This window comes from Notechis scutatus, chromosome Z (genome assembly GCF_049901735.1).
Source record: "Notechis scutatus isolate UNSWTSFEM ecotype Mainland chromosome Z, rNotScu1.2, whole genome shotgun sequence".
Taxonomy (NCBI): domain Eukaryota; kingdom Metazoa; phylum Chordata; class Lepidosauria; order Squamata; family Elapidae; genus Notechis; species Notechis scutatus.
Window position 1 is genome coordinate 116,858,176 of NC_142025.1, and position 15,692 is coordinate 116,873,867.

General features: G+C 44.1%; 1 protein-coding gene across 1 annotated transcript in view; it reads left to right on the forward strand.

Annotated features, from left to right (window-relative positions):
* MMP14 (matrix metallopeptidase 14) overlaps positions 1-15,692 on the forward strand; it is a 38,276-nt gene that overhangs the window by 877 nt on the left and 21,707 nt on the right. The gene's annotated exons all lie outside the window — the stretch shown is intronic.

The window sequence follows — 15,692 nt, forward strand, 5'->3', positions numbered from 1 at the left end:
CCTTTCCTTTCTCTCCTTTCCTTCCCCTATCTGCTTCTCCTTTCTTTTCTATCTTCCTTTCCTTTCTTCTTTCCTTTCTTCCTTTCTATCTTCTTTCCCTCCCCTCCCTTTTTCTTTTATCTTTCTTTTCCTTTCTTCTTTTCTATCTTCCTTTCCTTTCCCTATTTTCTTTTCCTTTCTTCTTTTCTATCTTCCTCTCCTGATTTGCCTCCCCCACCACACCTTTCCTTAAGCAGTGGGGCACACACACTCTGCGTTTCTCTCCCCATCTTCCTGCCCCCTCCCCTCTGCCAAGCTTCCCCTCACCTTTGCACCCCTGTTTTCTCTTTACAGCTGGTTTGCTCATATACTCCTCCCTTCTTCGTTTTTTTTTTTTTTACTATCCTTTGTTCCTCCCTCTTCTTGGATGAGTTCTGCAGCTGGATGCAGAAGCGCTGCCTTCTCCTTTTGCAGCCAACCTCATTTGCACGGGACCTGATTGGATTCCCATGGCCCGGATTTCTTTCTCTTTTCAGGATTTTTCCTTTCCTTTCCAGCCCAACCCTTCCCCCACATCTCTGTCTAAACATGATGTCAGTTGATTTCCTCCCCCTTTTTCCTTTCCTTTCCTATTTTCCTTTTCTATCTTCCCTTCCCTTTTATCTTCCTTCCTTTCCCTTTCTTCTTTTCTTCCTTTTCCTTTTTCTATCTTCCTTTCCTTCTTCATCTTCCTTTCCTCCATTTCCCTTTCCTTTTTTCTGTCTTCCTTTCCTCCCCTCTCTCTGTTCCTTTCCTTCCATTTCCTTTTCTTTCATCCTTTTTTCTCTCTGTGTTTCTTTCCTTTCCCTTCCTCTCCTTTCCTTTCCTCCTTTCTTTCTTTCTCTCTCCCTTTCCTTTCATCTTTTTTCTTTCCCTCCTTTCCTTTCCATTCTCTCTTTTCTCTCTCTCTCTCTCTCTTGTTCTGTCTTGTCCTGTCCTGCATTTATGGGTGTAATCTATTCTGTAGGATTTTTTTTTTTTGCAAATGGCTCCTGGAGTGGAAAAATTAGCAATCCTCTTTCTTCTTCTTCTTCTTCTTCTTCTTCTTCTTCTTCTTCTTCTTCTTCTTCTTCTTCTTCTTCTTCTTCTTCTTCTTCTTCTTCTTCTTCTTCTTCTTCTTCTTCTTCTTCTTCTTCTTCTTCTTCTTCTTCTTCTTCTTCTCCTTCTCCTTCTCCTTCTCCTTCTCCTTCTCCTTCTTCTTCTTCTTCTTCTTCTTCTTCTTCTTCTTCTTCTTCTTCTTCTTCTTCTCATCCTTCTCCTTCTCCTTCTCTCAGAGTTCCCGTCATACATTCCTACTTTGTGGTCTTGTTCTTTTCCTGGGCCAAGAATTATTCCATGTTCCCAAATTCCGCAAGGCCATTAAAAGGTCTGCCTGAAAGAAAATGGGATTTGGAGTCCCACTCTCCTGGACTGTAGGACATTAGGGGAAGTTGAGTGAGGTACTCTTAAACTTTCTTTCTTTCTTTCTTTCTTTCTTTCTTTCTTTCTTTCTTTCTTTCTTTCTTTCTTTCTTTCTTTCTTTCTTTCTTTCTTTCTCCTCCTTTCCTCCCTTCCCTTCTCTTTCCCTTCTCTTTCTTTCTTTCTCTCTCTCTCTCCTCTGTTCCTTTCTCTTTCCCTTCTTTTCTTCCTTCCTCCTTCCCTTCTTTTCCTTCCTTCCTTTCTCTTCTTCTCTCCCTCTCTCCCTCTTTCTTCCCCTTCTTTCTCTTTTGCCTTCCTTCTCTCCCTCCCTTTCTTTCTTCCCCTTTCCTTTCTCTTCTTCCTTCCTTTCCTCCCTTTCTTCTCTTCCCCTCCCCATTCTTTCTAATTCGAGAAAAATATACCCATTGTAAGGGGGGTAAATGGAAATGAGTAATAGCGAGGAAACTCGAGGAAACTCGTTTTCTAGTGAGAGAACTGCAGTTTCAGCGAGGCAAGGAGAGAATAAGAAAAATTTGGCTGATTTAAATCAAATAAAGCCTCTTCCTCCATCCACCTATCTCCTTTTCCCATTTCTGTCCTCAAAACATTTTTTCTAGCCAGCAAACTGAGTTTCAACCCATCCTGTGGCTTGTGTGAACCAGTCATTGTGGTTTGTCAGCTTCAGTTTATGGCGGAGAGGGGCAACCAATTGGGGTTTCTTTTTTTTTTAATGTGATGGGAAGAAGTTGGGATTGCTTGTATGATGTCTTTTATTGGGGTACCTTTCCATTTAACGGTTTTAAACCTAGGGGACTTTACCCCCTTGGGTGTTAACCTTGTGACCTGTGCCTCACAAAGCCAGCAAGCCGCAGTCAAAAGGGGTTCCCATAAACAACAAATCTCAACTAAGAAGTGAGATCAATTAATCAGTGGAACTTCTTGCCACTAGAAGTTGTGGGTGTTCCAACACTGGAAATTTTAAAGAAGAGATTAGATAACCATTTGCCTGAAATGGTATAGCGTTTCCTGCCTGAGCAAGGGGTTAGACTAGAAGACCTTCAAGGTCCCTTCCAACTCTGTTATTCTACTCTATTCTTCAAACCATGTGTTAAAGTAGACCTAGGATGATGGTTTGGCATTATTGTCTTGGTGGCTTATTCAATAAACCAAGTTAATGGACAAAGGCAGTGTGGGAAATCCTATTTGGTGGTCATAACTGAAGGTTTTTACACTTTTCTTGCTTATGTCATTTCTCTGCATTGTGAGATGGGCAGCTACATACAATCTCAGAGCTGGAAGGGACCTTGGAGGTCTTCTAGTCCACCCCCTCTGTCTTCCCCGACACAGGACACCTTCTTCTATGCTTATCCAATCTTTTCTTTTAAAAACATTCGGTTGTTCTAACCAATAAATTGCTAAGTAAATAACCAATACCTCATTCTGCTCACTTAGTCATAAATATCCTTGCATCCTTGCCTCTTTTCTCAATCACGTCCCTCCTGATTACACAACGGTTCCTTGAAAGACTCAAGGCTGTTTGGGTGCTTTCCCAAGGATTTTTTTGTTATTTTACATTTAAAAATAAATAAATAAATTGGGGGGGGGGCAGTGGGAAGCCTGCTATTGTCCGCAGTTTCTCTCTTCCACTTCCCTTTATTCTTTTCCTTGTCCCGTTCCAAATTTTCATGTTTTTAGCTACTGGGAAAAAGTTTTGCTCTTGGGTTTAAGCTGCAGCTTGAAAGAATTAAAAAGTGACCCCAGTCAGTCAGTCTGTCTGTCTGTCTTTCTCTCTCTCTTCCTCTCTTTCTTTGTTGCTCTTTTTTTTCCTTTCTCTCTCTTCCTCTCTCTTTTCTCTCTCTTCCTGTTCTCTCTCTCTCTCCCGTCTTGTCTCCCTCCTCTCTTTCTCTTCCACTCTTATCTCTTCCTCTTCCTTTCTTCCTCTTTCTTCCTGTTCCTCTCCCTCCATCTCTCTCTCTTCCTCTTTCCCTCTTCCTCTCTCATTCTTCCTCTTTCTCTTCCTCTGTTTCTTGTCCTGTTCCTCTCTCTCTTTCCCTCTCTCCCTCTCTCCCTCTTCTCTCATTCTCTTCCTCTCTCTTGTTGCTCTCTCTCCATCTGTCTCTTCCTCTTTTCCCCCTTCCTCTCTCTGTCTTCCTCTCTCTCTTGTTTCTTATCCTGTTGCTCTCTTCTTTCTCTTTCTCCCTCTCCCTTTCTCTCTCCCCCACTTCCTCTCTTTCTCTGCCTGTTTCTTTCTTTCTCCCTCTTCCTCTCTCCTTCCATCTTTCTTTCTCTCTTTCTTCCCTCTCTCTCTCTCTCTTTCTCTCTCTCTCTTTCTCTTCCTGTTCCATACTCTCTTTCTTTCTCCCTCTTCCTCTCTCCCTCCCTCTCTCTCTCGCTCCCTCTCCGTTTCTTTTCTCTTCCTGTTCCTTTCTCTTTTTCTTTCTCCCTCTCCCTTCCCCCCTCTCTCTCTTGCCCTTTCTGTCCCTCTCTTTTCTCTGTCCTTCTTCTCCCCCCCCTTTCTCTTTTTTAAAGAGAAGGGATTGGAGAAAAGCCAGACAACCCCCCCTCCATTTCCCCTTTTTGCCCGGTCTTCGAGGAACAAAGACATGGGAAGCGAGCTGGGTGGGTGGCTTGGCCGGAGATCAAAGGCATCGTGGGGGACGACGACACGTAGTTGCCCCCTTATAAGAGCTGAGAAGACTTGGAGAAGAAATAATAACTTGATGCAACTTTAGAAACCCACGGTGGGTGCACAGAGAGAAAGAGAAAAGCCAAGCCAGGAAAAGGAAAGGCATTAGGATTAGAATTAGGGTTATTTGGGGGCGGGGGTGGTGGTGGTAGGGGTGTTGCCAGTGAGTTTTGCAACTGAGCTGCGGGGCAGGGGAGGGAGAAAGGAGAGGCCGGAAGTGGTCCCAAGGCCTGGATCCAAGCCGAAAAAGGAAGAAGGGCCGCATCGCATGGAGAGGAAGAGGGGGCTTGGGGTGGTGACCCCAAGCCAGAGCCCAACACGGAGAAAAAAAAAGAAAGACCACATGAGTCAACAATCAGAGGAGGCCAGGATATTTGGAAGAGGGGAGAGGCAAAGAAGGGCCTTGGGGAGGAGAAGGGATCTTGGGAGGAGGGATGAGCAGAATAACGAGAGAGTCGGAAGGTCGAGGGGGAGACATTTAGAGGTCTTCTAGTCTAGTCCAAATATCAGAGATGGTGGAGAATTTTCCCTGGTTTTGGACAACAGAATCGAAGACCTGGCTGCGTGTGGGGGCGAAAGGGCTTGTTTGCATCGTGTTTCTTTCCCAGGGGATATTTTGGGGACTCTGTGTGTGTGTGTGTGTGTGTGATGACACACAGGGCAATCTTATTTTAGGGTTTCCGCCAGGGGCCCAGGTGGGTGGCTGGCTGGCTGGAAGGGGGCAAAAGCTTTTTTTATATACCCAACGTTGGCGAGATGGCTGGAGCACAAAACGGAAGAATGATGTCATTGTGACACACACACACACACACACACACACACACACACAGTGCTGAAATCCTGCAGACCTCTTTGTTCTGACCTAGACCTTCCCAAGATCGTGAAGCAGATGACTCGTCCCGATAAAACCCGTTTTATTTAGGTTGAAGTGAGTTCCTCTCCAGCAAAGTCCAGGCACACAGTCTTTCATGAGGTTTCACAACTACAGACCTTTATCAGGCGGGGAGAGTTGCCAGGACTATATCTTCCAAACGCCACACTGTAGCAGCAATTACTTGGCAAGAAGTCAGGAACGGATCTCTACCCTAATGAATTGAACTAATTGTCTTCTGCAAACACAACTCCCCTTTCACTCTTCTTTTATTCCCTCTGGGAAGAGCCATTCACCGTCCACCTGTGCCTTTACTTACAAGTCGACTCTTGTTCCTTAACTGTTCCCTTCTCCTGGCAGCTCTGTGCATGTGCACACTGGGAACAGGCTCCAGCTGTTCTTCTTCCCCACTGATCTCCACCTCCAAAGGCAGCTGGTAACTATCAGATAGCCCTGGCCCCATCTCTGCCTCCGATGCAGAGCCCTCATCAGAGCCTTCCCCAGATTCCAGGACTGGCCCATGTTCCTCCCCAACCTCCTCACTGTCCAAGTCTTCCACCAGCTCCACTGGCCACTGGCATGCCACAACACTCTTGGGGTTATTGGGATCCTTCGTTCCCTCTGCATTGGTGTGTTTTTCTGGGTCAGAGAGTTTGACTAGTAGTTCCATAGACGCCATCCAATAAAGGTAGTCCTCTACTTACAACCACAAAGGAGCCCCATGTTCCTTGTTGCTGAGCGAGGCAGTTGCTGAGTGAGCTTGGGCCTGTGTTAAGGCCTCTTCTTGCCGCCGTTCTTAAGCGAATCGCTAAGGACGTTCAGCTAGGAACATGGTTGTTTAGTGAATCCGGCTTTCCCCGTTGGCTTGGCAGAAGGTCACAAAAGGGGACATTACAATGGTCATAAATACAAGGCGGTTGTCAAGCGTCCGGATTTTCATCATGTGACCGTAGGGATGCTGGAACAGTTTTGTGAAAAACAATTGTAATTCACTTTTTCCAGTGCCGTTGTACATTTGAACGGTCACTAAACGAACCATCATATGTCAAGGACTGTTTTGGATGGCATCTGCATCTCCCTGTAGTTACCATCCCATACAGGGAGTCCTCGACTTACAGCTAAGCCCAAAATTTCTATTGCTAAGCGAGACAGACCATGTTACGACTTTCCTTGCCACCGTTCTTAAGTGAGTTGCTGCCGTCGTTAAGTTAGCAACATGGCCATTAAGTGGATCTGGCCTATCTGTTTTACTTTGCTTGACCAGTGGGTCACCCAAGGGGATTGCATGACACTCCTGCGACGGTCATAAATATGAGTCATTTGCTTAGCAACCCAAATTGCTGAGCACGTGACCATCGGGATACCGCAACAGTCACAAGTGTCATCTAGTCCAACCCCCCCACTGCCCAAGCGGGAGACCCTACACCATTTCTGAAAAATGGCAGTCCAATCTCTCCTTGAATGTCCATGGCTTCAAGGCCATGGAAGGAATCTGAAGAAAAATTGGCCAGGATTAAACCCAAAAGATGACCCCAGATAGCATCTGTCCTGGCTCTTTCAGAGCCAAGGAAGAAATGGGGAGGGGGAGAGGCTGGGGGCTGGGGGCTGGCTCTGCTTTGAAATCCAGAAGCTTACAATTTTTGGAAGCTGGGCCTCTATTTAACTTTGGTTATTTGGCACCTCCCACGCATCTTAGAAAATGGCCGCTGGCCAGGAATTCTTGGCACTCCCGCCACATTTTCCCCAACCTGGTGCCAGTCAGGGAAACCGGAGCGGGGCTGTATAATCTGGGATGGGATGCTTTTTGGATTTATGACCCTTTTTTACCCGTAGTCCTCGGCTTACGACCGTGATGGTTCGACGTTACAATGGAATTCAGAAAAAGCGACTTGCAATTGACTATCCTTGAAAAGTTCCAACAAGAAAAGTTCTTTCCCTTTCCCTTTCTCGTTCTTTCTTTCATTCTCTCTGTCTCTTCCTCTCTTTCTCTTTTTATCTTTCCCATCTTTCTCTTCCTCTCATTCTCTCTTTTTCTCATCTTTCTTCTCTCTCTTCCTCTTCCTCTCTCTCTTCCTCTCTGTCTTCTTCTTTTTCTCTCTCTCTTTCTCTTCCTCTCTTTTCCTCATCTTTTTCTCTCTTTCTCTTCCTCTCTCTTTCATCTTTCTCTCTCTCTTCCTTTCTCTATTCCTCTCTGTCTCTTTCTCTCTCATCTTTCTCTCTCTCTCTTCCTCTCTCTCTTCCTCTTTCTCTCTTTCTCCCTCATCTTTCTCTCTCTGTCTCTGTCTCTCTCTCTCTCTCTCTCACTCACATACACACACCCTGCGGGCACATGATCACATTTCAGGGCTTGGCATCTGACTCAGATTTAAGACTGGCTGTAGCGTCCTGTAACCATTTGACTGAAATTTGTGATGGTTTTTTTGCTGAATGTTTGGCAGAAAAGGACAAAAAAAGAATGCCCATTGAATATGCCAGTTTCACTTAAAGACTACATGATTCACTGAAAGGCCGGAGTGACTTGCTTCATGATCATAAAATTGAGTCCGGTCACGTGGTGCCTTGACTTATGACCACAACAATTTAGGACTGAAATTCCAGGCAACATTAGTAATTTGAAGTTTACAGGGAGTCCTCAACTTATGACCACAATTGAAGCCAAAATTCTGTCGCTAAGTGAGACAGTTATTAATTGGGTTATTCCCCATTTTATGACCTTTCTCGCCATAGTTGTTAAATGAATCACTGCAGTTGTTAATAAGGAACATGGTCATTAAGTGAATCAAGCTTCCCCATTGACCTTGCTTGTCAGAAGGTCGAAAAGGGAATCACAGGACCCCGGGACATTGCAACCGTCGTAAATATGAACCAGGTGTCAAGTGTTTGAATTTTCATCACATGACTATGGGGATGGCTGCAACGGTCTTAAGTGTGAAAAACAGTTATAGGTCAGGTTTTTTTTCTGTGCTATTGTAACTTTGAACGGTCACTAAAGGAATCATTGCAAATCAAGGACTTCCTATACGTATAATAGGATAACCAGATCTCAGCTCTGATTTCCAAAATGACCACAAGTTGGCAGCAGAGAGAGAGAGCCAAAGAAGATAGTATCTCTGTGCTGCCATCTAGCGGCCATTTGAAACATTGCAGTCTGGATATGAGGATCCTTATTTTTTAAGGACTTCACACCCTAATTAGGGGTGGGATTCAGTCGGTTTGGGCCGGTTTGCGCGAACCGGATGTTAAATTTACATCTGGTTCGCTGAACTGCTAGTTGAACCAACTGGATGCCCCCCCCATCCTACACTGCCCCTCCCAGGAGTCTCCACGTGGCCTGTTTTGGATGCAGGTAAGTGCAGGCTTGGCACGGAGGCTTGGGGAGGGGGAAAACGGGCCTTCCAGAAGTCCGGAAATGGGCCTGTTTCCGGCTTCCGGAAGGCCTCTGGAGCCCAGGGGAGGCTGTTTTCGCCCTCCCAGAAGCCCGAGGGAATCCTCCAGACTCTGGGGAAGGTGAAAAACAGCCGTCTTGGAAGTTCCGGTAGGCCACATCCACCATGGCCACGCCCACCCGGCAACCAGGCAGAGAACCGGTGGTTGGGATTTTTGAATCCCACCCCCGGCCCTAACTACAACGCACTGTGGCGTGAAGTCAGGGTAAGTTGGCCAAAATTTAAGCATCATTCTCCCTACCCTCTTTTCTAATCTACCACCAGTCGGGATTGTAAGGTGGCCCTTGAATTTAAAAGACCCGGAAATAAGCGCTTCTTTCTGCGCGAAGCAGAGCTTCCATCAGCAGTGGCAGTCTACCTTTGATTAACGGAAGGAGAGGAGGAAAAAAGCAGCGTCTCGCTGTGCTGGATGGGCCCAGGTGGGCCTGTGTGATAGGGATATATACAGTTACTTGGCTCAGGAGAGATTAACTTTCATCCCCTGAAATTCCCTCCCCTTGCCTGTTAATTCATGGCTGTTGACCTCCAGGATTCCAGGATGTGCCCCACAGCTCCTTTGCGTCACCAACATTACGCATGGAGAGGCTGAGCGTGAGCCAGAAAGCAAAAGACTTAGACCTAAACCAATATAAGTCAGTCCTCAGTCCTATAAGTCAGTTCATTTAGTGACCATTCAAAGTTACAACAGCACAAAAAATGTGACTTAGGGAACCGTTGTTCACAGTTACGACCTCGGAACCATCCCTGTGATCATGGGATTGTCAATTCATAAAATATTTGTATGGTCTTTTTAGAGTTGTCAACAGAAAGGGAGGAGGGAGCAGTGCAGAAACTTGCAAACCGAAATTGTATTCCATGAATGTTTTCAAAGATAGTAACTAGGTTACTGAAGTTTCTGTCCTGCAAAATTCTAACTAGAGAGCATGGCTGGTGACTCTTGGCTACGGATGTGTCCCATTGGAGAATATGAATTACGATACACCCAGGGGTTGGGAGAAAACCTGGGTATGAATGAATGATGTGTCTCAAGAGTCGGGTACACATAGGTAATGGCGCACCTTTTAACTCCCAATAAATCCTTTTGATGTTTTGGAAGTTTGCCTCGAGATTCATGATTTAAATGGAGTTAAGTGCCGGAATCCTGACAGGGAACAAAATTCAGAACGCTGGGCAATGGGTCCATATGTATGACGGCTGCTGTGTCCCAAGGTCACGTGATTCCCCTTTTGAGGCCTTTTCACGACGGGGAAGCAAGATTCACTTAACGACTGGGTGACTAACTTATCAACTGCAGGGATTCGCTGAAGAAGGGTGGCAAGGCAGGTCGTAAAATGGGGCAAAACTTTAGCAAATGTCTCGCTTCGCAACAGAAATTTTGGGCTCCGTTGTGGTCGTAATGATTACCTGTTTTTCCCAATCTTAGCCATTATAAGATGTGTGGACTTCAACTCCCAGAAGAATATAATGTAACATAGAATATAAATATACTGTATATACTCGAGTATAAGCCTAGTTTTTCAGCCCATTTTTGTGCTGAAAAAAATCCCCCTCGGCTTATACTCGAGTCAGATTCCCCTCTGAAAAAAAAATGGTGTGGAGTCGCGGCCTCCGGCGGCAGCGACTCCCAACAGCCCAGCCGGGAAGGAAAGGCAAAAGCGCTTTGCCTTTCCCTTCCCGAGGCAGCGGGACTGGGGCCGCGCCGGCGGTAGTGACTCCTGACTCAGGGGCCTCCGAGGAGGGGAAGAGAGTGACTCCTGCCTCCCGCTGTCATCATCATCTTCTTTTGGGTTAGTGAATCAATTAAACCTTTCATGATAGTGAGATCGTTTCCCAAATTAATTATTTTTATTTTTGAAATTTACCAGTAGCTGCTGCATTTCCCACCCTCGGCTTATACTCGAGTCAATAAGTTTTCCCAGTTTTTTGTGTAAAATTAGGTGCCTCGGCTTATATTCAGGTCGACTTATACTCGAGTATATACGGTACATATAAATATGGAACAGAATGGAACAGAACAGAACAACAGTGAATAGAATAGAATAGAAAATATGAAATGGAATAGAAGAGAATATAGAATAGAAAATGGAATGGAATAGAATGGAATATAGAATAGAAGGAGTAGAATAGGAATAGAATAGAATAACAATAGAATAGAATAATAGAATAGAATAACGATAGAATAGAATAACAATAGAATAGAATAATAGAATAGAATAACAATAGAATAGAAGAACAGAACAGAATGGAATAGAATCACGGAATAGAATAGAATATAGAATAGAATAGAATAGAATAGAATAGAGTAACAATAGAATAGAATAGAAAAGAACAGAATGGAATAACAGAATAGAATAGAATAGAATAACAATGCAATAGCAGAACAGAATAGAATAGAATAAGAGAGAAGACGAGAATAACGGAATAGAATAAAATGACAATGGAATTACAGCAGAATAGAATAACAGAATAGAATAGAATAACAATGCAATAGCAGAACAGAACAGAACAGAATAACAGAATAGAAGAGAATAACGTAATAGAACAGGGGTCTTCAAACTTGACAGCTTTAAGATTTGTGGAATTCTTCCTCCTTCAGTCTTAGCTCAGGAATTCTGGGAGTTGAAGTCCACAAGGCTTAAACTTGCCAAGTTAGAAGACCCTTGGAATAGAAGAACAGAACAGAACAGACCCAAGGTTTGGCATTGGGCCTTCCCTCCCCACGAGTCACATGATCCGGAAAAAGGTTGCCAAGAACGTGGTCGTGAATCATCCTTGAGATTAACAAAAGGGGGGGAAATAGAGAAGTGACTTTGCAGTGTATGTGCGTGTGCGTGCGTGTGTGTGCACAGGGATGCATCAGCAGGGACAGATAATAACGTGTGTGTGTGTGTGTGTGTGTGTGTGTGGATGGAAGGCAGCCTGTGCAAGAGGCAGGTGGAGGTGGAAACATGAAGAGAGATCTGGATCAGACAGCGGATTATTGTTATGCCAGACTTGAGTATCCAGAAAGAAATGTCTTCCCTTCCCTGCCTGCCTCTTCTCTATAATTTTTTCCTAAAAGATTTTCAACGAGACAATAAAAACTAGGACAACCTAAAAATCTAACTAAATAAATAAAGTATGGAAGTAAAAAGAAAAGCAAACAAACAGAGAAGGTAAGAAAAGAAATGTGGAAAAAAAACAAATAGAAAAGAAGGAGAAAAATTACCCAAAAAGTGATTTCCAGGATTTTTCAAAGCAAATATTAATATATTTTAACCTCTCTCAGTCTAAAGTTACAATGCACAGGTAGTCCTTGACTTATGACCACAACTGAGCCCAAAATATCCATTGCTCAGCAAGGTGTACTCCCTTTTCACGACCTTTCTTACCGTAATTCTTCAGCCGGTCCCTGCCGTTAAGTTAGGAACACGGTTGTTAAGTGAATCTGGCTTCCCCATGGATTTTGCTTGTGGGAAGGTCACAAAAAAAGGGATCATGTGACCCCAGGACGCTGCGACTGTCATAAGCACGAGTCAGTTGCGAAGTGTCTGAATTTGGATCACTTGATCGTGGGAATCCTGAAATGGTCATATAAGTGCGAAAAATGGTCGTGTCACTTTTTAAAGCGCTGTTGTAATTTGAGGGGCCACTAAGCGAACAGTTGTAAATTGAGGACTACCCGGATTACACTTTTTTTCTGTAATCTGTTCTGTTGGGTCGACCAACCCTAAATCTCAAATTTATGTATTTATTTATTGTTACACACACAAAATTAGAGGCTTCTAATCACCCACAAACCCAGATATTGTCTTTTTTTCTGATCTGGAAGTCAGTTTATGCATTTCAAAGAATTAATGCATAATTCTCAACTTCACCATCTTTTTAAATCTCCATCCATGTAATAATTTCGCCCAGTAATCATATATTAAAATAATCTTCTGTGGCTTTGTTTCTTTAATCCTAAAAAGAAAACTTCTAGCTTATTCTGAATATTGATCTTCAAAATCCTTGAAGTGATGATCTGGGGTATAGCACAGAGGTAATACAAACAGCTGGGAGTTCAAACCACCCCTTTATTGCTCCAAATTTTCCCAAACCTCCCACGTTTCTGGCCAGTCCCATAGCAAAGTGATGTCAAAGCCCACACACACAGCTCCAGCAGCCTCTGGCTGCAAATAGTCCACCCCAGCACTGTGAACACCACAGCAATAAATCCAGCAGGGCAAATCGAGTTCAGAAAACAACAAATCCAGGTAATTAGCAGAAATCCAGGAAGAATGCAAGGACTCTTGGGAAGTTCAAACGCCCGGCATTCAACACTTCAGCAACTCAGCGTTTGTTCCCAACAAATACCCTCCCCATGGCATCTCCTTGAGTCTCATTCCCTAGGAATGCCTTGTGTAGAGGGGCAGGACGCTTTTCTCTAGAGTATTCGGTTCAGTCTGCACTGTTCTCACCTTCTCTCCACTCTCCATGCTCTCGGATCAGGTGGGGGCTCTTTCTCTCATGTTCATCCTGTCCCTGTTCCTCCCTGTCTACAAGCTGTCCTAATCTTGAAAGGCCCTGGCCTGACTGGCCCTGCCCTTCCCCATTTTCCTCTGAAGCCAACGAAGCTACCCCCTCAATCTCTGTCCCTCAATCTCCGGCTCAGTTCCAGCTCCTCTTCCTCTGCAGATTCAGGCTGCTGATGTGTCAAAGTATGTATTTAGATCCAATATTCTTTGTAGTCTTTCACACCTCCACCAAGCATGTCTGTCTGTCTTCAAGTGGTAGCATCTAGCTGGCCTTGTGTGAGTTTAGAAGTTATAAATATGGCCAGATCTGATTGCTGTTTGGGTGGGAGACCACTCGGAGATCCGTGGATGGAGGCAAGACTGAAAAATCGAAAAAGAAAATTGGGAAATTGCTTTTAGGTGATTGAAAGAAAATGATACGGATACAGCCACACAATTAGCAGGAGTTGAGCTGCAATTGAATGCAATTTATATGGATATGTGATGGTACTGCATGGATATAAGTGTGTACATTGAAGTCTGAGACTTGTGTGATCAGTTGCTTCCTCCATGGGAGCCTGAGAAAGCTTACAGGGGAAGAAAATTTCTAAATTTTTGTGCAACAGTACAGGAAACGGGGTTTGAGTTGTTCTCGGACCCCGCCATGTGCACGTCACACCCTTAACACAATTCTGGAATCCACCCCTACTGCAGGGTTTGTCAAATCTCAATGGCTTTAAGATGGGTGGACTTCCAACTTTCAGAATTCCCCCTGCCAACATGCAAAACACAACACAATTTGGGTGCAGTCATCAGTTTCACTTCATTTGTGAGTGTTGGAAGGTTATGGCATGATTTTTGGACCTTGGTTTGGGAGGGCAGAAAACAAGACAGACATTTTGCAATATCCAGGCTTTGCTGAATATCTTTTTTTTTTTTTTTTGAAGCCTATAATTCTGTGGCTTGCATCTGATTTCTGATTAAACTGTTTGAACCCGACTCCAATCTGCAGAGTCGGCACTGATGGTCAGCAGCCCTGGACAGCTGCTGTGGTCATCCGGAATTAAGAAGGGCAGCTAACTTAGTTTGTATTAAGAAAGAAATGAAGGTACTAAGGTAGACACTAGGAACTGGAAAAATAGTATTATGTAAGCAAATTAATCCAGACAACATGCTGTATGTAAAGAGAAAATGTATAATAATATAATAACAATAACAATAATAATACGTAACAGTAGTTGAGAAGAAAAGGGTTTGGTTCATTGACATTGCAATACCTGGTGATGCACAAATTGTAGACACGCAGCAAGAAAAAATCACAAAGTATCGGGACTTACAAATTGAAGTTGAGCAACTTTGGAAAAATAAATCATGTGTTATCCCAATTGTAATTGGAGCCTTTGGAGCAATACCTAAAGGGCCGCCTCGCTATTTGGAAATCCTGAATTTATCAGACTTGAATACCCTGATTCTACAAAACCCACCCTACTTGGAACAGCTTATATCCTCCAATGCTACCTGAACAGTTCCTAGGTCCTTGGTTAGGACTCAAACTGTTGAGCTACCAACCAGCCCCAAAGACTGTGAATCTCACTAACGATTAATAATAATAATAATAATAATAATAATAATAATAATAATAATAATAATAATAATAATAATAATAATAATAATAATAATAATAGCAGCCACTAACTTTCCTGTTAGATATTGATAGTCCTTGATTTTACAAACACAATTGAGCTCACAATTTCTGTTGCTAAGCGAGGCAGTTGTGTTTGGTAAATTCTGGGCCGTTTTACGACCTTTCTTTGCCACGGTTTTTCAGTGAATCCCTGCGGTTGTTAAGTGAGGAACATAGTTGTTAAGTAAACCTGATTCCCTCATTGCTTATCAGAAGGTTGCAAAAAGTCATCACATGACCCCGGGACATGGCGACCGTCATAAATATGAACCAATTGCCAAGCATCCAAATTTTGATGATGTGACCATGGTTGTCATGAGTCCCTTTTCCCCCCAGGGTCTTTGAATGGTCACTAAATGAACTGTTGTAAGTCGAGGATTACCCGTAAAAGGAATTTTAAGGGGGAATTTACTACAGTCTATGTAGTAAATTCTTCCTTAGCTGATCTTGACCTTGATGAGATCCAGTGAGGTGACTTACAGAGCACTTCATTGGATCTCATGGGTGTAGGCTAGATTGAGAAGTTGAAGAAACATAAGCAAACACCTTCTGGTGATAAGAAACCAACATGGACTTTCTGGAGCCCATGAAGTCCAGCAGAAGTTGATGGATTGACATTTTGGGCCATCAATTTGTTGCCAACTCTCAGCTACCACATAGATACCGTGTTTCCCTGAAAACAAGACCCTGTCTTATATATATATATTTGCCACCCAAAAAGGCACCAAGGCTTATTTTCGGGGGATGTCATCCACTGACTCACCTCACTTGCCTTTGTTGCCCCCCGGCCTCCTTTTCATTGTCAAGAGGCCTTCAGGAACTTCTTCTACGGCCGGCAAGGCTTCTCCTGAAGGCCTCTGCAGCCGATAACAGAGGTCCGGATTGATCCAGAGCTTCGTTATCAGCTCCAGAGGCCTTCAGGAAAGCCTTGCCAGCCTTGCCGGCTGCCGAAGAAATGGGCTGGCAAGGCAAGTGTCGGTGTGTGTGAGGCCTGGCTACAATTGGCCAAAGGGAAATAGTAGGGCAGCTCCATCCTCCCCCCCTCCCCACTCTAGCTTAATTTTTACCCCTCTACTCTGGAGTGGGCGGGATTGTAATTAGGCCTTACTTTGGG